The following is a 24,276-nucleotide window of genomic DNA, read 5'->3' on the forward strand; positions in this document are numbered from 1 at the left end:
ACTGGCGGCCTGGAGCAGCTCTGTGGCCAGCAGAGGGAAGGAGTTGGCCCAGCCACTCAGCCTGGCACTGGGAGGGGCGGGGGAGAGGGCTAGCAGCTTGGCCCAGCGATGGGGGTGTCAGCAGGGGTGGGCATTGGGTGGAGACTCCTTTGGCCACAGGGCGGGGGGTGCTCGGGGCTCCAGCAGGCACGGGGGCAGGGCTGCACATGGTTAATATATTTGTAAGGCTTAACAGCACTGAGGTCTTCAGGTATGTCTGCACTGCAAATTAAGGTGTAATGGTAGCACACAGATATAGCAACGCTAACTTTAATCTAAGCAGTGCGGGTAACAATAGTAGCGAAGATGCAGTGGCCAGCAAGGGCCAGCAATCCAAGTACCCACCTGCTGGGCTTGTATGGAGACAGCTAACTTACGCTGAAGCCTGCGCTGTTGCATCTTCACTAATGTTGTTAACTGTGCTAGCTAGATTAAAGTAGCATGGGTACGTCTACCTGTCTATAACTACAACTTCTACTTCTCGGGGAATTCTGTACCACTGCACATGCGCAGAATTCATGTCCCCTGCAGATTTCTTTGCTTCCCCACAGAAAAATGACTTTCTGACAGGGAAGCAAAGGGAAGCTGCAAAAGCAGTCATGCATCACTCCCTAGCCATACAGATACATTGTTTCAGGCACCTGGAACAGCCAGCGGAGAGGTCAATCACCACGGGGCTGGGGACACGTAAGCCAGTGGCTCCTATTCTGAGCTGGGATCAGCTGCTAGTCCCGGCTGGGCTGGAGGCAGGAGAGGACAGGACCTCCTCTTCCCCTGCAAGGAGTGGCTGGGGCTGTATCAGACACACACCCAGAAACATCCCCCACCTGCAGGAAGCTCAGCATCTTCTACTCCCCTTCCTGCCCCCATCACTCTTCAGCTCTGGTGGGGAGGAGTCATTGTATCCAGACCTTCCATACCCAGACACCCCTGTCAAGCCTCACCCTGTACACCCATATGTAGCACTCCATACCTGAGCCCCACCCAACTGAATCTCAACTCCTGCATCTGGAGCCCCCCTGCACCAGACCTCCTGACTCTGGACCCCCACCCCTGCACCACAGGCCACTCCCCACTGAGCTCCCTGCACTCAAACTCCCACCCTGATGAGCTCCATCCCTCCCACACCACCCTGAGTCCCCAGACACCCACACCACTGACCCCCAACCAGCTGTGCCCAGATCTCCACCCCACCAAGCCCCACTTCCCCAGCACCCAGATCCCTCCACTGAGCCCCAACCACCTTCACCTGGAAGCCCCTGCAGAGTCCCATTGCCCCTGCACCTGGAACCCCCCCCCAACAAGCCTCTGTGCATCCAGATTTCCCCACACCTCGGCCCACCAATGAGCTGCATGCACCCAGATTGTCCCACACAGAACCCTCTCACCCCACAGCTGTATCCCCCCACACTGAGCCCCTTCACATTTGGATCCTGCCTGGTTGAGCCTGCCTGCCACACACCTGGTATGCCTGGTGCAGAGGGGCAGGCCCAGGCCTCGTGCTGTGGTAGGGTCAGGTGCAGCCTCACGGCTAAATCATGTCCCAAGGGTGGGGATGGGGGGGTCTTCAGGGTGATCTCCCACCTTCATGCAGCCAGTGGCCTATGCTCCCCACTGCAATGCTGGAGCCTCTACATTTATTTATTGACAAATAAAACTTGCAAAAGTTTGCAAAATTTTAAAATATTGTACTCAGAATTTTTAATTTTGTAGGGGAGAATGCCCTCAGGTGTAAACTTCATTTGAGATATAGACATATTGTTAGCTGGTAAATTCACAGAATAGGGATCTGTCTTTTTATGTGTTCCTTTTATGAACATCTGCAGTACTGTGAAATATAATAAATATTGACATAGGTCAAAGGTGTAGGAGGTAACCCAAACTAGGACTGGTTTCAGAGTAGCAGCCGTGTTAGTCTGTATTTGCAAAAAGAAAAGAGTACTTGTGGCACCTTAGAGACTAACGAGGACTGTTTCATTTTTAATAGCTTTATTCCATGTATTCAATCTGGTAAGGAACTAAAAGTCCCAATGTACATACAAACAGAACCAAATAATGATGTTTGGGTCTCCTGACACAGTAGAAGTGATTTTTCTGTCTGGCCCAAAGCTGATGCTGTGCTAATTTATTTAGAAAAAATGTATTTATTAATTTATTTATAAAAAAACCATACATATTCCCATTGCCCAAGCCTCTGGACATGTTTACAATACTGAATGATTTTCTACATTTAAGGAGATAAATCATGAAGCATACATCATCTGGGGATAGAAGCTATTTGCAGTTAACATGTTGGTTTATCTTCCTTAATATGATTATCATTAATGAAAAATGAAAATACAGATTTTGTTTAGATTGATACTTTGGAACAGCTATTCATATGCACATTGTACTATATAAAACAGTATGCATATCTGGACTAAAGCAGTTTCTCAGGCCAACAACCTATCTATTGAAACATGCATTAATAAACATTTACAAATAAATAATGCATGCCCTTTTTATAGTATCTCAAGGATCTCAAAGTGCTTTACAAAGATGAGCAGTTATTAACTTCTCCAGATGGAGAAAATGAAGCACAGAGAGTCTAAGTGACGTGCCCAGAGTCACAAAGCAAGCTAGTTTAAGAACTGGGAATAGAACTCAGGAATCCTACTTTTCCGGTTCCCTAATCTAACTTGCCTCCATTGTGACATAATTGTTAAATGATATTTTTATTGATAACTGGTGACTTATTTTAGCACTAATACTGCATTTTACATGCTGGAGTATTTCCTCCCTAAAAAAGTAAAAACTAATGTTGTATGGTTACTTTTGAACATAAATGTTAATTTTTTAAAAAGTCTATCTGCTAGATATTAAAAAAAAACATGATCAAATCAAAATATTATTTATAATTAAAACAATTATTTGCAAAAATTCCCCTCCACTGTTCTCTCCACTGTACTAAATACTACATTGCATCAATTAAAACAAATGTGACCACCCCTACCCATAGTATAGTATCAGAATGAGCAGTCAATGTGTTGATTCCAGGGCAAAAATACAAACACATAATTTTAACACTTCTCCCTTTTTAACATTTTCCATCAAATGTACTGTATTTTCGCCCTGGAATCAAGACATTGGAAATTGACTGCTCATTCTGATACTATACTATGGGCATGGGTGGTCACATTTGTTTTAATTGATACAATGTAGTACTTAGTACAGCTGAGAGAACAGTGGAAGGGAATTTTTGCAAATAGTTGTTTTAATTATAAACAATATTTTGATTTGATCATGTTAGTGTTTTGTAAGCACTTGAGTACACAGTACAGTAGAGACTGAACAGTCTCGTTCTTTTTAATCTCTCATTATATGCAAGCTGTTCCATACCTGTAGTCGTTTTTGTTGTCCTTCTCTGTACCTTTTCCATTCTAACATATCTTTTTTGAGATGGAATGACCAGAACTGCATGCAGTATTCATGGTGTTCACACACCATGGGTTTATACAGTGGCATTATGATATTTTCTGTCTTATTATCTGTCCCTTTCCCAATGATTCCTAACATTCTGTTAGCTTTTTTGACGGCTGCTGTACATATAGTGGATGTTTTCAGAGAACTATCCACAATGACTTCAAGATCTCTTTCTTGAGTGATACCAGCTAATTTAGACCCCATAATTTTGTATGTATAGTTGGGATTATGTTTTCCAATGTTCATTACTTTGCACTTATCAACATTGAATTTCATCTGCCATTTTGTTGCTCAGTCACCCAGTTTTCTGATATCCCTTTGTGATTCTTCGCAGTCTGCTTTGGATTTAACTATCTTGAGTAGCTTTTTATCATCTGCAAATTTTGCCACCTCACTGTTCACCCCTTTATCCAGATCATTTATGAATATGATGAATAGTACTGGTCCCAATACAGATCACTGGGGGACACCACTATTTACCTCTCTCCATTCTGAAAACTGATCAATTATGCCTACACTTCATTTCCTATCTTTTAACCAGTTATTGATCCATGAGAGGACCTTACCTCTTATCCCATTATTGCTTACTTTGTTTAAGACCTTTGATGAGGGACTTCATCAAAGGCTTTCTGAGAGTCTAAGTGCACTGTATCCATTGGATCACCCTTGTCCAGAGTGAATTCTAATGAATTCTAATAGATTGATGAGGCATGATTTCCCTTTACAAAAGCCATGTTGTCTCTTCCCCAACAGGTCGTGTTAATCTATATGTCTAATAATTCTGTTCTTTACTATAGTTTCAACCAGTTTGTCTGGTACTGAAGTTAGGATTACCGACCTGTAATTGCCCTGATTACCTCTGGAACCTTTTTAAAAAATTGGCTTCTTATTAGTTATCCTCCAATCATCTGGTACAGAAGCTGATTTAAATGGTAGGTTACATACCACAGTTAGTAGTTCCGCAATTTCATATTTGAATTCCATTACAACTCTTGGGCGAATACCATGTGGTCCTCGTGACTTATTACTGTTTAATTTATCAGTTTGTTCCCTAGCCTTCTCTTATGGCACCTCAATATGGGACAGTTCCTCAGATTTGACACCTAAAAAGAATGGCTCAAGGGGTAGGAATCTCCCTCACATCTTCTGCAGTAAAGGCTGATGCAGAGAATTCACTTAGCTTCTCTGAAATTGCCTCGTCTTGCTTGAGTGCTTCTTTAACACCTCAATCATCTTATGGCTCAACTGATTGTTTGGCTGGCTTCCTGCTTTTGATGTACTGAAAAAATTTCTTGCTGTTAGTTTTTTGTCTTTTGCTAATGGCATTTCTTAACTTTTGAGTGCTTGACTTTTTAACCTTAACATTTTGTTAAAAGAGTAATTTTGTATTTAATTTCCTACATTTTTAAAAAGCAAAGTGAAAAAACAAAAACTCCATTATGGGGAAACATATTGATCTCCATATGGATCATCGGTATGGTTGGGAATTTTATATCTATAGCACAGATCTCTGCAACTTGAGCTAACACAGTAACTAATAGTAGTAGTAGGCAGTAGGCAGTAGTAGTAGGCAGTATGCTCTATGTAGATTCAATTTCAGATTCTGGAAGAGATTGTTCTTTACTGGTTATAGACTCTTCTGCTTTGTCCTCTTAGATTGTCTCTGTGTTCCTCTGCTCCTAGCCCCTCCACAACTCCTGCCCTCATCACTCTCTGGTCCTATCCACCTGTCCACCACCACCCCAGCTTCTCTCCCTATCCTCCTCTTCTGCTACCCACCACCATCCTGCTTCCTGTACCTGTCCTCTCTGCTCATATACTCCACCGCACCATATTCCTATCACTTCCACTTTACCTTGGTTCCCCCTTCTTCTGCTGCTCTTTTGCATTTGGGTCAGGCTGCTTCTCCTCCTCTTGGTGCCTAGGTTCCAGCAGGGAAACATAGAAAGTCCAGGTGATGGTTTCCCTACTCTCAGTTCTGATACCTGGTGCTTCAGTAGCCCCCAATAGCTATGAAGAACAGAAAAAGTCCCAGTCAGCCTTTGCAAACATGGAATGGGGCATGGTCAGTTCAGTCAGCACACAGGAGCCAGATGTGGGGGGATGGAATATGCTCAGTGCAGATTGAAAATGTGAAGAATAATGCTGCCAGACTCCAACAAACCTCTACTGAGTATGTGCAACCTTCAATTTTGCAGAAACATATAACTTGGCCAAATTTGGTTGGATTTTCCAGGGGGCAGCCAAAAGCACCTCCTTGACACTAGCGCCTCCCTTGCAAAATTTCAAGTCCCTGCACCAAAACATGAAAGACACTATATCTTTTCTGTGAAATGATTATAAGAATTTTTTAACAAGGGCAAAGCAATTTGCCCTTAACCTCATTCTTAGAAACAGCTGAACCATTTTAGCTCAAACTTTCCAAAAGTGTTTAGTCCAAAGCAGATACCCATCATGGAAAATTTCAGCCCAAAGAGTTTAAGTTTGGCAATGTTATAAACAATTGAAAACAGAGTCCTATAATGGAAAGTGTTAGGCACCTGTAAGTATACACATAGCTCCATGCTCCACCCATAAAAATAATAAACAACAAACAAACAAAAATGCAGTAGCAGCAACTGTGAAATCAGATACAGAACTGTACAGTAGTATAGATTAGTATAGGGCTTTTAACAACTTTGGGTTAAACCATTTCTACTGATGCCAGTCAGTTATCTTGGAAAGAGGCAGACTTCTTCCTGCAGTCTCCAAGTATGCTAGATCTCTGATACCCCATCTGCCAGCAAGGCATCTATCTTCCAGACAGTGAAAGAAGGTAAAGACAGGAGCAATTATTTTCTCAAGCTTATTATTTTTTTTGATAGTAACTGCTGTGTTCTTGTTCAAATTAATATTGTCGCCTGTATACTCTGTAAATAACTGGAGTTGTCATTGTTAATGTACGAGACAGAATGGCAGTAGAGTTATAAAACACCAGAGAGGGTTCCATGGCAGTTGGAGACAGAAGACTGGCAGGAAGCCATGAAAGAAGCTGGTGTCAGAAAGTCCTAAGGAAAAGGTTTGAGTAAAAATATTCCGTAACCCAACACACCTACTGCTGTTGCTACCCAAGTTTGTTAATTGTTTCGATAGCAGTAACAGCTAAATATCCCAATCATTAATAGGGATCCCACTGCATTTGGCACTGTAAACAGTGCAAAGACAGTACCTGCCCCAAAGAGCTTACAATTTGAGGTATGTCACCCAGTCCTACTCTTGCTATCACATGGAAGAGCACATAAGCACCTTTTTCTACTGTTTTGTCATAAGGGACTCTAATGGTACAGCTTTCCTTAGACAGGACCTAAAAATGAAGAGGGAAAATGGAAAGAGTAAGGAAATCAGAGAGAGAATCTACTGCCAAATAACTTTTAGAGTCATAGTAACTTTTTTAAAGACCAGTATTAAAAGGCTGCTGGTGGTAGAGTCACTTAGTCTGATTTGAACTGTCCTGCAAGATCAACATTCCCATCAGCTGTAAAGAGCCCTATTTAGAGAGCTGCTGGGGTTGTGATAGACAAAATAAGTGGATTTTGTTGCCATTAGCTGATTTGTCCTCTAGCCCCAAAGTTTAATGCTTTACAAGTAGTTCATGTGTCTCTATCCTCTCAATTGACTTCTGCCCTTTTACTGTATAGCATAAATAGTGCCACAATGAAAGAATAGCTGGATGTGTCTACTGACGTGATTCTCTTTGAAATAGTTAATATTGACATTTACATTCTCCTTATTCAGCTTCTGAATTAACACTTAATTGAGCCAAGTGAATATGTGTCACTTCTGAGTCACTGCTTCAGTTTCTCCACAGAACCAGTAAGACACTACTGTGAGGAGAACTATAATTTAACCATAAAAGCTAGAAAATTAATTTTCTTGTTTTAACTTAAAGTGAAAATTTAATTTCTGTGCAAGCTGCTAAATCACCACCAAATTGCCAGTACTGTGTACTATTATATGCTTATTCAATCACATAGGCACGAATATTTTTTTGTAAGTTTATAAACAGAATTGAGTGCAAACAAGTTACAAATAAACAACTGTTTATTTATGTATGGAGATATATAGGACCAGTCCAAAGAATCAACTATATTTTTCTTTTCCAGGTACAGTACTGTCTATATAGGGCCCTATCTCCACTTCTCTCTCCCAACTGTTGTAAACCATTCCAATGGGCTGGTATCATTCTATAAATGATCTCTACTCCTGTTTAGCTTCTTCTCTAACCAAACACAGTTCTTGGTACAGCAAATCACTTAAAGTTTAATAATTATAACAGGGAACAGGAAAAGAAGAGAACTGATACAGGGGAAGGGAAACAAATGTTAGAACAGAGTTTGCATTCTCTTATCTAGCTTGTCACAATGACATTACAAAGAAAGGACAAGCCACTAACGGGAAGAAAGGTACAACAAAATTTTACTTTTTGGATATTTCTGACAATATTTGTTTCAGACTCCTGCTTTTACCTGATCAATAGAGAGAGGGAAACATACTTGGTAGGTTCTGTTAAACATTTTGTTCTGGAATGATAGAGGTTTGGACTTTTGGAAGCAAGTAATTTGGACCGGGGTGCTTTCAAGCACAAGCAAAGCAATTGGCTGCTTGAGCTTTTGTTTTTATTCAAATTCTATACTCTCAGACTGGCCCTTTTTCTTCATCTGGTTGTGGAATTAGACCAGTGGTTTTCAACCTTTTTTCATTTGCGGATCCCAAATACAGTTCAAATGGAGGTGCAGACACCTTTGAAAATCTTGGACATAGTCTGTGGATCCCCCGGGGTCCATAGACCACAGGTTGAAAACCACTGAACTAGAGAATGGGGCATTTCATAGCCTGTTATGTCCGTCCAGCAAGTTAGGGCCCTACAAATAAGGCTAGCCCTTACCCTATGGAATATGAATCAAAGGACAGAGTGCAGAAGGTCCAGAATAAATGCAGTTTACTTCATGGTAGCAGAAATAAAAGAATTTTTTCATAGCTACCATGACCACATATGTATTATGTATAATCAATGCTGGTAATGTGTTGGATTTATAGAAAGAATAATAGTCTATGCCCTGAATGCTGGATTGTATTGTAGAACAGAGAGACAGATAAAACAAAATGAGTTTTTAGAAGTGATTTGAATGAGGAGACTGTAGGGTCTTCTCTATTGAAGTTGGGGTGTCATTCTATGTAAGGGGCAACTTTGAAGAAGTCATGAAGGGGGGAGAGGAAACAAATAGAGCAGTGAGATTGTTGCCATGGGTGTAGTGAAGTCGACTTGTAGTGTAGTGAAGTCAGGATAAGAAACTAAATAGGAGATTGAGAATAGTAGGGCCTTCAAGGAGAGGATGGTAAGGAGATAGATATACACAGAGCTGGGGGAAATAAGTGATTTCTCAGTTCAGTCAGCAAACTGAAAAATCAGAAAAAATATTTGGTTCAGTTCACAAAATATTTGGAATTTGTCAGAAAATCAGAAAAGTCTGTTTCAGGTTGTACGTATGTCTCCCCTCCCTCTGGTAATCATCCTCATAATCCGGCTATCAGCTGTTCTGAGGTGGGTTGCTCTCAGCATCTCCTAGAGAAACTATTCCACTTTGTATAAATACATATTTCATTGGCCCAAAGAGAGAGGCAGGAGATGTGGATTCAAATCCCTCCTCTGAATCTGGGAGAGAAGATTTGAATCCACATCTCCTACCTCTGAGGTGAATGTCTTAATCACCAGGCAATGGAGTCATTCTCATTCTCTTGCTCTCTATCTCTTTGGCCCAATAAATATATATGTATTTATACAAAGTGGAACAACTTAAACAGGAGTGACTGAGAACAGAATAGCCTATCTTAGTGGTTAGGAGGGGGATATCCCTGCTATAGAATGGGGATTCATTCTTGTCTATGTCTCTAATATCCCAGGCAAGAGTCCTAACTGTTGGGCTAATGTTATAAGATGGTCAGACACACTCATGCTCACTCTCTTTTCTGAAGATGGCCCTGAAAATCTTTTTCTCAGTTGAAACTATAGATCAATTCACAATAGTTTCAGGTTTACTGAAACTGTATTTTTGGGGGGAATAAACTATTCACCTGAAAACTTTTCCCAGCTGGATGTATACACACATCTTGTCCTCTGAGTTCAGGGTTATTTCAGTAAGGAAAGAGTCCAGAGAATGATGTGGAAAAGTTGAATCAGTGTTCTTCCAGGTTCTCTCTGGGATACTGATATTTTTTACGGTAAGTAGGAAAAGGGGCCAATTTTGCCTGTGACCATTATTACTGCTTTTTACTCTTATTTGCACTGAAGAGCCAGAACAAGAGAATGTGTACTGAATTCTGTTTCTTCATGTGCCTTTCTCTATCTAAGGTACTTATTTAGGATCATTGCCACAGTATCTGAAAACCTGGCAGTCTTTAAAGTATTTATTCTCAGAGTAGTCCTGTGAGGTAGGGAAGTACTATAATCCTCATTTTTACAGATGGAGAGCTGAGACACAGCTCATGTTTATACTACAGGGACTATAGCAGCATAACCCTGTAATTTTAATAGAAATGTAATGCAACATATGAGAGTGTTCTGCAAAGCCTCATCACTGGCCTCAGTCAGTATGCACCAGGATTTGGCTGGTGTTTGGGTAACAGCAGCTCCTTGCTGCCTCCTGCAGCTTGTGTGGGTAGGGCAGTACTGCTGATTATCACCACTCAGGGCAAGTATCCAATTTACGGTAGTTGGCTTATCGGTTTCTCTGAAGTTGTAGCATCAGGAGCTGTTTTCTGCCATAAATTAACTCCAGGGGTGTTGTCGGAGCAATGGGAGCAGAAAAATTGCTGCATGTATAGTAGGGTATGTGTGATTATTTTCCTCTTTTCAAACTTCAGTGTTTGAATGTTTTGAGTCACGTCCCTTTACAACAAGAAGAGGGGATGTTAGAATCACAACGATCTCTGGAAGTTGGGAATAACAGCAGGGGCACTGGGACAATTTTTATAGCAGGGATGCTGAATGCCATTGAACAAAACTGTAAACCCTGAATGTGATGAAAGCCGTGCATTCACCTGCTATTAATACATCAAGCCTGGAGGTGCGGTCACACTCCTAGCACTCAAGTTCTGGCACCCCTCTATGACAGTTGAGGAGGAACCAGCAGCTAACCCTCATGAAAAGAGGTGCTGTAAGGGCCCCCTCTGGAGGAAAATGAAAGGTACTGCTGTTGAGTTACCAAGCAGTAAGATGTAGCTAAGTAAACTAGCGGTGGATATTTTATTTTGTTTGTGTGTTAACCCCTACAAGAAAATTAACACTGGTAGAGGAGAGGAGAAAAAATAAAGGGATTTATTTAAAAGCGTTAACTTCTGAAATGACTTAGGCTTCCTCACAGCATCCACCTCACAATTTTTCAGTCTCCAAACATCTGTCCATAGCTGACAGGCATCCTGACATCAGATGGAGGGGATAAGTACCCTTCCCTGCTCCAGGAATGAGGAGCAAGAGATACACTTTATTGTAAACAGGGAATGGCAAGAAGATTCAAAAATCAACAATTAAACTGAAGAGTCTACAACTGTTACACTTGTATGTAAATTTAAATTGCAGTTATGTATAGAGATTGATATATGTCTAGCACTTCACACAACAAATAAAGTTAAATATAGATTGTCTGACCATAAAATCTTATAATCTAGGTAAGGACCACCACAATAGGAAGAAGACTGGGAAAAGGGGCAGGATAAAGAAAAGGAAAATAATCTTATGTGAAAGTAATCTTATCACATGGGAAATTTATTTTAATTATTATTGACATATCATATGTGTTCAGCTTGCAAGTAAAAATGATTTCCTGAACTGCAAGTGCAACAAATTTCCTCTGAGCCCTGAAAGTCTAGCTAGGTTCTTTACTTTTGGTAAATTATCACCAGCAATAAAGATTTGTCAGGCAAAACGTTGCTCTCTTTTATACCTGTGCGGTGCTGTTTTTGTTTTCAAGAATGGTGGAACAGGCATAACCCAGGGCAGACAGAGCTGCAAAGATGTAAAAAAGGCCAGAATTTGGCCTGGCCCTGGCAACTGGATTAAACTAACAATTCTGGCAATGAAGGATCCAGTTTACTCTTGTAGGCTTTATTTAGACTATAATAAAAGAAAATTTTGTTAGCTAGTATATTTTAACATATTTTAAAACTTCAGTGAAGATCACACATATTGTATTTTAATGTGTTAGATAGCTGAGGAGAGTCCTAGGAAACCTGTCTACACTAGGGTAATGTTAACTAATGTCAAAAAACCTTTATTTTTGTCTAGACAAAGCCCTTTGTATTAGCAGACTTGTTGAGTAAAGTGTTGTCCCTTTTTTTTAAAAAAAGTAACTGCAGTTTAAACTTGTTAGTTTTTTCTTCTGATATTCTGGCTCTCCTCTTTCATAGCGTTTACCTGAGAGATGGAACTATACACCACATTTGTGCTCACTTTCCTTCCAGTCAAGTGATGCACTCATTGGAGCTGCTCAGCTCTCCTTGTCTCTCCCTCCCAAGATTAAACACATTTATTCATGACTGCTCTATGATAAGTAGTTTATAATTCCTGCTAATTTTAGGAAATATTTCTTTTGCAGGGTGGAATAGACTGTATCTCTCTCTCCCATCTGTCACATTGATTGTACAGTTCTCTCTGCATTTAGAGGGTGCATTGTCCTTCTGTTTCCACCTGGCAGTTGATTATTGATGGATTAAAGTAATAGAATCATAGGGTTGGAAGGGACTTCAGGAGATCATCTAGTTCAACCCCCTGCTCAAAGCAGGACCAATCTCCAATTTTTGCCCCAGATACCAAATGGCCCCTTCAAGGATTGAACTCACAACCCTGGGTTTAGCAGGCCAATGCTCAAACCACTGAACTATCCCTCCCCACTCTTGCATATGGTCCTTGCTTTCTGTCTTTGGTGAGTTTCAGAGTAGCAGCCCTGTTAGTCTGTATTCGCAAAAAGAAAAGGAGTACTACTGGCACCTTAGAGACTAAACAGCCACTAGTACTCCTTTTCTTTTTGTATTTGGTGAAAGTCCAAGTCACTATAGTGAGGTATTCTGCTAGTTCAAGAATTCCGTGCTAGGATCTGTAATAGTTTAGCTTGTTGCTTTTCCTCCTGATTCATAGTCTGGTGTCCTAGCTGTTGGGCTATCATCTTCTTTGCTTTTTCGTTAGGGGATGGGTGTTTCGCTTCCCTTGCGGGAAGTTAGCGTTATTGCGCCCAGGCAATGAATACGTATTATAGAGCTGGATCACGCTTTCGTTCGGGTTTACTTTTTAGCCCTCTAGTGCTTGGCAGGGGGAAACAGGGTTTGCTGTGAGGGCAGCAGGAGTTTAGTTTTCTGTACGTTGCTTAGGTGGGGGGAATCCGAGCCGGCTCTGCTCCGCAGCCTTTATGGCTGAGTTGCTCTGCAGCCGCCGGCGCTGGTTTGCACAGCGATATGCGGGGTCTCACCCCTTTGAGGGGCTAGGTGCCTGGCTGTGGAAGTTGTTTCTGTGTGAGTCTGGCTCGCTCTCCCTCCGCCTGCCCGCGCCTGTGCGGGGCTCTGCCCGCGCCGGCCGGCAGGGGGCGCTGCTGCTCCGCCCTGCTGCCCGCTCGCCTCTCTCGGCGGTTCCATTGGAACAGCCGGAGACAACTTGGCGCCATTTTGAAGCCGACAGGCAGAGCGGGGCGAGCTGCGGAAGGGGAGGCGGCTAGAGGCGATTGGCTGCGGCTACGGCGGCGGCTCCTCTCCGAGCCCAGAGCAGCGGCAGCGCGGAGCGGACCCGCCTGGCAGCAAGGAAAGGCGGCGGCGGCGGCTGCTGCAGGGGAGGTAAGGAGCCCGGCAACGCGGCTGTGCACCCCCAACCGCCCCCCACGCTGTTCCATTTTCCTTTCTCCCCCGCTGCAGTCGGGCCGGAGCGGCGCCAGCCCGGACCATGCTGCACGGCCAGTGTGTGGGGGCGCCCCCCCCCGCTAGTTGCTCCCCTCCCCCCGCCGCCGCCCCTGCGCGATCTCCAGCCTCTACATACTAAACTTGGCGCCCCCTCCCCTTCCTGGCTGGGGGGGGTCGCAGCGAGGGGGTGACCTTGGCGGGGCTTTGCCCCCTCCCCCGGAGTTGGTGGCTGGTGCTGTGGGTCGTCCCCCGCCCATTCCCCCGTGGCCTGGGCTCTTGCTGTGTCCCTGGCGGACGGCGTCGCTCCCTCAATGTGCTGCTGGCTGGTGGCTCCTTGTGGCGGAGCCGTGCCGAGGGGGTTAACAATTGCGATTCCCTTGGCGCTGGCTGTCCCCTCGCTGCCCCGGGCAGCTGGCCTAGCCCCCGCTTAGCGGCACCCGGGGTTCCCGCAGCCCCTTCGTCCTGCTGCTGCTCGAGGTCGAGAAGGGGGGAAAAGACCGCATCTCACTCGCTTCAATACTCTCCACTCCCCAGTGGTCGGAGGCTGCTCAGCTAGCGGGAGATGGTGACTGAGGACGACCTGGATTTGCCGGGTCACTATTTGCAGCAAACTCGTTCCCTCATGTTGTCTGCTTTTTAACCACGTTCTGTTGGGGGGGAGGAGTAGATATTGATGTTTGGTTACTACATCTGAAATTTTACGCTTGAATTACCAGGTGAAGAACATTTTGTGTTTAAAATATGTATTATTTGAGTCTCTGGTCATGAGTCTGTAACTTCATGCTGCTGCAAATAACTCCCTTTCTGTTCTTCAAAACAAATCAACAATAAATGATGGTGTACAAACCTGAAAATTCAACTGCAGTAACTGAGCTTTTACAGGACAGGATTTTACTCTAAAAGAAATAATGAGATTCCGAGTTGCATGGGTTTTGACTTTTAAATAGTTACCTATTGATAACTATTTCTTGTTGAGTGTTATATTAACTCTGGTTTAACACAGTTACTGAAAGCCACGCAATTCTTTATTTGATTTCAACACTTTATGAAGTGATGGGGAGGCACTTTTGCCAAGTTCAGTGTCTCTTCATTAACTGTGAAATAGATAACAAACAAGGTAGAAAATTTTAAACATTGAGGATATTTAAAGTGGAATACATCTCAAATCATAGAATATCAAGGTTGGAAGGGACCTCATCTAGTCCAACCCCCTGCTCAAAGCAGGACCAATCCCCAGTTTTTGCCCCAGATCCCTAAATGGCCCCCTCAAGGATTGAACTCACAACCCTGGGTTTAGCAGGCCAATGCTCAAACCACTGAGCTAACCCTCCCCTCAATCTTTGACTTCAGGGTGGTATGCAGTGACATGCATTTTCACATTCCCTCCCTCCAAACCAATTAAGTTATAGTCTTCTTCCTGAAAACAGCAGGTTCTAATCTATTTGATCAGAATTGGTATAGTGCATTTCATGTGTAAAATGCTATACAAGTTCTGTGTATTTTGTTTTAAATTACTATGGAGAATAGTTGAAAAACCTTTTAATTTATTTTTTGAACAGCACTAATTGTGCTTAGCTAATCAAGGTAGAATTGAATTAGGAGTTGAAGTAGAATTAGGAAAAGCTATTTCACTAGGAGGGTGGTGAAGCACTGGAATAGGTTACCTAGGGAGGTGGTGGAATCTCCATCCTTAGAAGTTTTTAAGGCCTGGCTTGACAAAGCCTTGGCTGGGATGGTTCAGTTGTGGTTGGCCCTTCTTTGAGCAGGGGGTTGGACTAGATGACCTCTTGAGGTCTCTTCCAACCCTAAGCTTTGATTCTGTGAAACATTTGAATATATATTATGCACAAACCACCTAAAAAAATGTATGGTTGTGTTAGAGAATCAAGAAATGATGTGCTCTTTTTGACTGTAATGTGCCACGTGCTCACCACCTACATCTGAAAGCATGTGCAGGAGAAAACAATTGTAGTTAGCCCTACACCTTGTGCCTAAGTATTCAACCTATTTTCCCTTGTGCCCATGTTTCTTATTCTTATAGGTCAATGGTAATATCTAATACTTCATTTACACTTTTTACTAGTATACCAATTGGTTGGTATACCAAACTGTGGTTCTGTGTGTCTTGTCTGAGAAGAAGCTGGAAAAACTAAAGTTGTGGAAGTGTGAATGTCAGACTCTTATGTAGGAAGTTCACATGCTAAAACATATTTTGAAAAAGTCAGTCTTCAAAGTAGAGATTTAAGTTGGACAGTTAGGAGAAATCATTAAGGTTGAAATAAAAAAATGTAAATTTCAACAACTGTCAATGTTTTGAAAAGGAAAGTTGTAAAGGTGTAATCCTTTATTACTCTTGACTCTCTCACATGTACATATTTTCCAGAGGCAGTGCTGCATATCTGTGACTGATAACAGGAGGTTTTTCTGGTGGTATATATTTTTTGTGTCTCTTGTTTTATCTTTGTTTTTCTCTTCTTTCTCTGGTCTCCCTTTCTCTGTCCTATTTTTATTTGTTGAGCACTGATATTGGACTTCATGCTGTACAAGAGTATAAGAAAACATTTATAGCCTAGTTCAGACAGGAGCACAATTTATACATAGTAAAATGATTATAATGTAAAAGTGTTGAAGTCTAATAGTGATAATAATTGAAAGGCTTCTTGGAGGAAATGTTTTCTGAGGTTGGATTTGGAGGAGACAACATACTCCTTTTGTGCAGCAAGTGGAGTATTTTCAAAGGGACAACTTGGAAGAAGGCATGAAGATGAGTGGAAGGAGGATCCAAAGTGGGAGATTAGGAGGGTGATTTTTAGGTATCGGAAAAGAAGGGTAGGAAAAATGAGAGCAAATTCATAATCTTCTTTGTTTGTCCTCCTTGATGCTATTGAGCCCCAATTCTTTGCTAGGCTTTCCTTCCTTTACTGTCTCTCTTCCTTCAGGTTTCAGAGTAGCAGCCGTGTTAGTCTGTATTCGCAAAAAGAAAAGGAGTACTTTTGGCACCTTTAGAGACTAACAAATTTATTTGAGCATAAGCTTTCGTGAGCTACAGCTCACTTCATCGGATGCATTCTTTTCCTTCAGACATCCTTTGCCTCCTCCAGAATAGTTCTAAATTACTGTCTAGTGGCAGTTATAGTGTGTAGCACTTTGTGCTGATATGACAGTTCATCATCCTTTCACAGGTTTGTAAAAATAATGCAGTGTCTGTGTATGCAATCATATAACCAAAAAAAACTCCAGAAAGAGTGAGAAGTTTGAGAGAATTATTTTAAAATCAGTCCTGAACTGTGGCTGATGTGTGAAAAATTCTGAAAATTCATTGTGTATTAAAAAGGTTATTAAGCAGCCTGGTCCTCCTCTGTGAGAGTAGTGGGGAATGCGTTAGGTTGCCTTATTTTATGGACAGTGCTTGAGTGGCATTGACAGTTTCTGGAGGGAATTGTGCAGACATCAGCTGGAGAAGAATTGCCAGAATAGAGGGCCTTTAAGAATGGACTCTCTCCTCTTCCCTGCCTCCAAACACACCTGGAAAAGCGAAACCATTTATATTTGTGTGTATATGTGAAGATAAAGGTGTATCTTTATTAACCCTCTGGTCAGTGAAATTATCGGTTAAATGTTGGTCTCAGAGGAATTTCGATTTTCTGTTTAGTTTTTAAATATGGTAGAGTATGCTTAATTCATTTTAAACAAAGTATTGATACAAACAGTAAATGAGTTTGAGCGTGAGATAAACAATGCAATCCCTCGCTAGCAAGAACAAATGTGTGTATATTGTGATTTATACAAGTAGCTATTCTAAAGTTCTAAAAGATTTCACAATAAAAATAAAATGTACACAATTCATACAAAAACTTAAACTACAACAAACTTAATCTAAAGTAACTCCTGTTATGTAATGTAATAAACAAAGAATCAATGCAAAAGCATAAAGAACTCAGCCTTCTTAAAGAACACCAGTCTCTTCCCTCACTCCTCCTACCACAGATTGCCTCTCCAATCCCACTCCAAAGCATGAGAAAATAGGTAGGCCTTGAAGCATGTCCTGAAAGTCAAGAGTTGTGGTGTTCTGGAAATGGGGGGGTGAAGTAGTGAATTCCGGAGTTGGGGGCCTTTGGTGGGGAATGTCCTGCCAGCAGTCCCCTTGCTTTTAAATTGAGCATGTTCCAGCTCTAGTGCCTTAGCTGATTGTAACTTTGGTGTAGTTTTTGTGAGAGATGGTAAAACAACAACTCCCCATCAAAATTAGATGGGTTATGTTGGTGTTAAATTTTTTTTTATTTTATTTTATCTGAGATTTTCTAATGCAGACTTCTGAATCAGAGTGGTCTTCCATCGGGATCACTAGGACTATTAACAGACAAGGGTCAGTGTTAACATAACCGATACAGAATTGGGGCCGTAAGCAGTACCTGAGAATGCAGTCTTTTGGTGTTTGTGGATTACGTAAACATAGAAAAAAATTCAGTTCCAAGAGATGAAACTGGTTCACTAAGTAGTTCAGTGTCTTATAAACATTGTAAATAGTATGTGTGACAGAGATTGAGGCATAGAGTAGACATTTTTTTACAGTAAACTGTATTTTATTGTCACGGAAATGATACATATCTATCCCTCACAAAGACTCTTTTTTGGTAATGTCAGCTCTTCCCACTAAAGTGTGGTGTTCTGCCTAACTGTAATAGAAACCGTGAAATGGAAATAAAGGATAAAACCTCCTGGGTTTCCTTTCCTTCTATCAGAATTTTTAAATGAAATTGAGTCCTTCAAGCAGGAAAATATAAATAGTGTGTGTGTTGCTCTCAACTTTGTTTTAATTTACACTCTCCTCCCTTTTATTGCAGGTCTCATAAGATATGCAGTTGTCAGTGCGGTGGGGGTGGGGGTTGGATGTGTGCCACTCTGTGCAGATCTAAGAATCTGATGACCCATCTTTAGAAGTTAGAAGTAAGTAGTCAACTGCTTGGAGAAACTCTTCAGTCCTACTGCAGATTTTCCTCAAGAGTGCCATTTTTTTTATACGTGTGCCACATCTGCTGATGCACTTCTTGATGAACTTCTTAATGAAAAAATAAACACAAGTGTCCTTAAAGTCCAGAACCCAGATCATCCTTCTTTTAATCCTCCAGTGCTCTAGTTGCCTAAATTATCACTCATACCTTTCCATGTAAAGAGGACTAGACCCTCACTAGTGAACTAAAAGCCTAGTTATCACTGGCTTTGGAAGGGCAACTATTGAATGGACTCCTCTCCCATTGTACTAAGAGTTAGCGTAGTCTGTTGCTTTCAAAGCAGTTCCAGCCTTTGCTTCTCTGTCAGTCAAACCCAGTTTATTCTTTTGGAGAGGACTATAATACATTTAAGCCTTATATCAATTTCTGAGGTAAGTTAAACTAGAAAAGAAAAAAATTTGACACTTAATTGTTCAAAAATTGAGAGATTTCAACTCTTGTGGCACTAAGTGGATGCAACTTATGTAATTTGTAGGGAGTGTCCAAACATTTCTTTAAATATACAAACTCTCCATGTCCAGTTCTAAAACTCCTTTGAATTTAACTTATTTGCTTTACTTTTCTTAGCCGTGGTCTACACTACAAACTTATGTCGGTATAACTACGTTGCTCAGGAGTGTGGAGAAAACAACTCTGAGTGATGCAGTTATACGGACCTACCTCCTGATATAGAGAGTGTCGTATTGATCTGTGCCCTCCCGTCAGTGTAGGTAGCATCTTCGCTAAGCACGATCGCGGCGCAGCTGCATCACTGTAAGTATAGACATGCCCTTAGCGTCTATAGACTGCTTCTGTATATATTTTCGTGGATATTGCAAATAAAGAACTTTATTTTCCATAGATTTGGCAAAATGTATCCCACACAACTCCGTTTTGATAAAAACAAAATGGGCAAAAGTTGTAAGTTGAGAACATGGGGCAAAAGTGCATGTTGTGGAAGAAACTTTGTTTTAAGCATCCTAGTGAACTTTGTGAAACAAGCAGAAGTTTTTCTGTGGTTTGATTTTTTTTTTTTTTTTAATTTTATGTTAAGCATATCTGTTATGTGACAATGTGAAGATTTTAGGTGGCTTAGGGTGGATTGATTTAAATCAAGGTGATTTAAATAATGATTCAAATGACCAAGTGGAAAGCCCCAATTTAAATCAATTTTTCTCTTTGTACTTCAGTTTTTTCTAAAGAAAGGTGTATTCACATTTGGTTGACATAACCATTAAAATGTTGATTAATTTACATTAGATTTGGTACATCTCTTTTCTGCCTATGAGGGTAAACTATAACTATTTAAGCAATTATATAGCTTAATATTTTCATATTGATATTTCTAAAAAGAAAGGAGTACTTGTGGCACCTAAGAGGCTAACAAATTATTTGAGCATAAGCTTTCATGAGCTACAGCTCACTTCAAGCTTATGCTCAAATAAATTTGTTAGTCTCTAAGGTGCCACAAGTACTCCTTTTTCTTTCTGCGAATACAGACTAACACAGCTGCTTCTCTGAAACCTGTATATTTGTAGTACGTTAGAAAATGATGAATGATATATTGCTTGTTTACTAGATAATTAACCCTCTGCTCATGATTTGTGTCAAGCTACATTAGAACAGTAACTGGAGTTTAATTAAACACACAACAGCATATCAGATTTATTTTTATTAAATCAAAACAAGCTCACAATACAGTACATGACCTGCTGTTCCATATTCCTAAAGCTTGACCTCACAAGTTAAATGTTTTTCCCCGATTCTTTCTTTAAAAATAAATATGCTTAATTAAAGTGTCTATCACTTTTCTATATAATTTAAATGTTTTGACAGATTATAATAAATTTAGGCCTTAACTTATTTTGTATTAAATTCAGATGTAATTTTAAGCAGGTGTATTTTTAAAAAGAACCATATTATAATTTAAATAAAAGATCTGATTTAAATAAAATGCTTTTTTTGACTTTAAAAAAAGCATTGACTATTTTATTCACTGATACACAATCATGATTTTGCTCTTAGCAGCCTGCAAGACATTGGTAATTATTTTACTGGTTGAAATGAGTGTGAAGCTTTCTGATGGCTAAGCATTTAGGGACCTTGTTTTCCTGTGTATAGGAGTAATCTATTTTAAAGAGAATAAATTTTGCCAGCATCCATTTTTAGAATTTCTTTATGGGGTGTGATTTGTGCGCTTCTCCCATTGCTTAATTTGAAGAGGCAAAGGCTTTTGGATGGATTGCCCTTTTTTCCATTCCGGTGCCTGGTACTTGTACTGTTACCTGTGGATTCCCTCCCGTCTGGGCAGCTTTAAGCATGTGATGGGGAATAAGCTAATAAGTGAGATTTATTAACATGTGCTATATTACTGGCTGGGGGTAGAAGGGGGAGTTTGGAGGGCCCCAGATAACCACTTCTTTACTCCAGCACAAACTTTTCACCTCTAGTTGAGCTGAAATCCTCTGGCATCCCCCTCAGGGTTTTGGTGGAATTAGGTTGAAGGAGTCAGCAGGTTAGAGGTGTATTGTTCTTTATGAGGTGCAGGTTGCCCGATGCAGTTGGGACCATGTGTATCTTACAGTGTGTATCCTATTAGTGTTTCTGTAGTTAAGGTTGAAGAGATCTAATTTTAAGTTCCATGTTTTCATGCTCATATAATTTACTGAAAAAATTACCTGTTTGCTTGAAGTTCATGTATGTTCTCAATCCTTTTTTTTTTTAAAGCTTGATAGACTTCTGTTTGGCTGTTCTGAGCATTCAAAACATTTTACACATGTTTTTTCTAAACAGAATTTTTCGGAAGTACTATGTGTAATCATATAAACTCGTATGGCTTTGTAAAAGCACCTTTAAACTAAGTTCGTAGTTCTCATAGGCTCATTAGTCTTAAGGAGATACGTGAAACAGGATGAGGTAATCTCTTTTTGCTTACAAAACTCTATCTGCTGATCATGGCTAAGGAGGTGACAAATTGTGGCTGTCCTTCCTCTTCACTAACTAACTTGCCCGTTCCTTGCCCTAACTACTGATTGCCCCCCCGCTTTCCCCACCCCGTTAAAAAAAAAAAATGTAAAACAAAAAATGACAACATTTAACCGATAAAGCTGTGCTGAGTTTTCACCTTACTAATTTTTATGTTATATTGCATTTGTCAACCTTTTGTCATCAGGGCAGGGATTGTGCTTTCCTCTGTGTCTTTGTCTATATGCATACAACTTGTATTGGTTTAATTAAAATTGTTTTTTAAATTTTATTTAGCAAATTAAGCTAAATTGCTTTTTACCCCAGCTGCGTAAGTAAGTTTTTATTTGTACAGTGCCTAGTAAAATGACTGTAGTAATTGGGGTCTTTAGGTATTCATATATAAATTAATAAAAATTGAGACATGCCTTAGATATATTTGAAGAAAAATAGGCAAATTAGAAAACATAGTGTATGATATATGTATGTTATTTTCTATTCTTAACAACTTAGGAAGGTGCAAGATTTTAATAAGCGTAGGAGTACCAGTATTTTGGGCATCGTACAATTAAATAAAAGTTTAGGCATAAGATGAACCAGATTAGTTTTACCTGAGTGGCATATTTTAATCAGTGTCATTTTTTAAAAGCATCATACTGTCCTCTTAAACATCCCTTGACTCTACTGGCATCTTTGCCAAACACCTCCAGTCATGCATGCCACCATCCCAGATGTTTATCTGGATGTGTTCAATTGTACATTCAATTGAAATTTTATATGCTCTCACCTATATGGCCAGAGGGCATTGCACTCACTATAGGAAAAAATGAAAAATTTGAAACTAGTCATTCTGAGGTGCCAGGTTAACTGGGCCCTGTCCAGTGGTACCTTATTACTCAAGTAATAGTTCTAAAGCCTAGATTTTTGTTTGTGGAGTTGGAGGAGAGATCAATATTCAAGAATGATCTTGGGTCCTGCAATTTAAAATTTTTAGTTTTTCTTCTCCACGTCTCCTAGATTTTTTTTGCACTTCTTTGCTCTCATCGGTTTTTAGCAGATTTACCCTTCCCTTATATGTGGGAGGATGGAGGAGTTTCTGGGATCTCCCTGTTCCCTTTCCTTCTAGCCTATACCAGTGCATGTCTCTCTGGTGTTTAGGATAGGAGTTTTAAGGCTTTCTGATTTTCGCTACCCTGTTTGTTAACTTTACTAACACACCATTATTGCTAAATCTTTGTGTTAGGGTTTGATTGTGCTGGTGTGACCTGAACCAAGGAAGGAAGGAAAAAGCAAAATGTTAAAATGAATTTTTACTCACTCCTGTATTTTACATAATCTCCCTTACTCCATAGACCTGAAGAAGAGTTATGTGTAAGCTTGAAAGTTTGTCTTTCACTAACAGATGCTGGTCCAATGAAAGCTATTACCTCAACCACCTTGTCTCTTTTATTCCCTCTCATTTGTTTAGGGATTTTAAAGGGGGAAAATTCTTGTTTGAGTTTCTCAAATAGAATAAATGTATTTGAGGAGTTTTAGGTGGTAGCTCTCAATTCTTATGTTCTGTTATTAAAGACTGATTCTGTTTCCTAAAAGACCAGTCAAGATGTACACACAAATGGAGAGAGGATTTATTTATTTTATAGTAGTATCAAGAGGCTATTATTGTACTAGTTAGTGTAAAAACATAGAAAGCTCTCAGTTCACTGACACACTGAGTAAATTGCCATGCTCCCCTGTCAAGGTTCCTCCCCCACTCTGAACTCTAGGGTACAGATGTGGGGACCTGCATGAAAAACCTCCTAAGCTTATCTTTACCAGCTTAGGTCAAAACTTCCCCAAGGTACAAAATATTCCACCCGTTGTCCTTGGACTGGCCGCTACCACCACCAAACTAATACTGGTTACTGGGGAAGAGCTGTTTGGACGCGTCCTTCCCCCCAAAATACTTCGCAAAACCCTGCACCCCACTTCCTGGACAAGGTTTGGTAAAAAGCCTCACCAATTTGCCTAGGTGACTATAGACCCAGACCCTTGGATCTTAGGAACAATGAATAATCCTCCCAACACTTGCACCCCCCCTTTCCTTGGAAATGTTGGATAAAAAGCCTCACCAATTTGCATAGGTGACCACAGACCCAAACCCTTGGATCTGAGAACAATGAAAAAGCATTCAGTTTCTTACAAGAAGACTTTTAATAAAAATAGAAGTAAATAGAAATGAAGAAATCCCCCCTGTAAAATCAGGATGGTAGATATCTTACAGGGTAATTAGATTCAAAAACATAGAGAACCCCTCTAGGCAAAACCTTAAGTTACAAAAAAGATACACAGACAGAAATAGTTATTCTATTCAGCACAATCCTTTTCTCAGCCATTTAAAGAAATCATAATCTAACACATACCTAGCTAGATTACTTACTAAAAGTTCTAAGACTCCATTCCTGGTCTATCCCCGGCAGAAACCAGCATACAGACAGACACACAGACCCTTTGTTTCTCTCCCTCCTCCCAGCTTTTGAAAGTATCTTGTCGTCTCATTGGTCATTTTGGTCAGGTGCCAGCGAGGTTACCTTTAGCTTCTTAACCCTTTACAGGCGAGAGGAGCTTTCCCCTGGCCAGGAGGGATTTCAAAGGGGTTTACCCTTCCCTTTATATTTATGACATCCCCAGAGAAAAAAATCCCCCAAAGGGAAGGCAACTTTGTCCTCTCAAACTCAACCAATCAGCACAAAATCCTTGGTAGTGCATTAACTTGCATTTCCTCTGGTCTGTTACTCAAGCAATTTTTAAAATTACTCAAAGCCTTGAAAACCCCTAATTAGCAAGTTTTTCTGAACTTAGTTTACAAATTCATTTGGTTCTGTTTTATACTCTATTTTAAAAATTTCTCATTATAGATTTA

General features: G+C 40.6%; 1 protein-coding gene across 2 annotated transcripts in view; it reads left to right on the forward strand.

Moving 5' to 3' along the window:
• The first annotated feature begins 13,232 nt into the window (after positions 1 to 13,232).
• Positions 13,233 to 24,276, forward strand: part of PDS5B (PDS5 cohesin associated factor B) — a 268,672-nt gene continuing 257,628 nt past the window's right edge. For both annotated transcript variants that reach the window (XM_077810153.1, XM_077810163.1), the window contains exon 1: positions 13,233 to 13,356. The gene's annotated coding sequence lies outside the window, so the exon portion shown is untranslated. The remainder of the gene's footprint in view (positions 13,357 to 24,276) is intronic.

The sequence above is a fragment of the Eretmochelys imbricata genome, chromosome 1 (assembly GCF_965152235.1).
Source record: "Eretmochelys imbricata isolate rEreImb1 chromosome 1, rEreImb1.hap1, whole genome shotgun sequence".
Lineage (NCBI taxonomy): Eukaryota > Metazoa > Chordata > Testudines > Cheloniidae > Eretmochelys > Eretmochelys imbricata.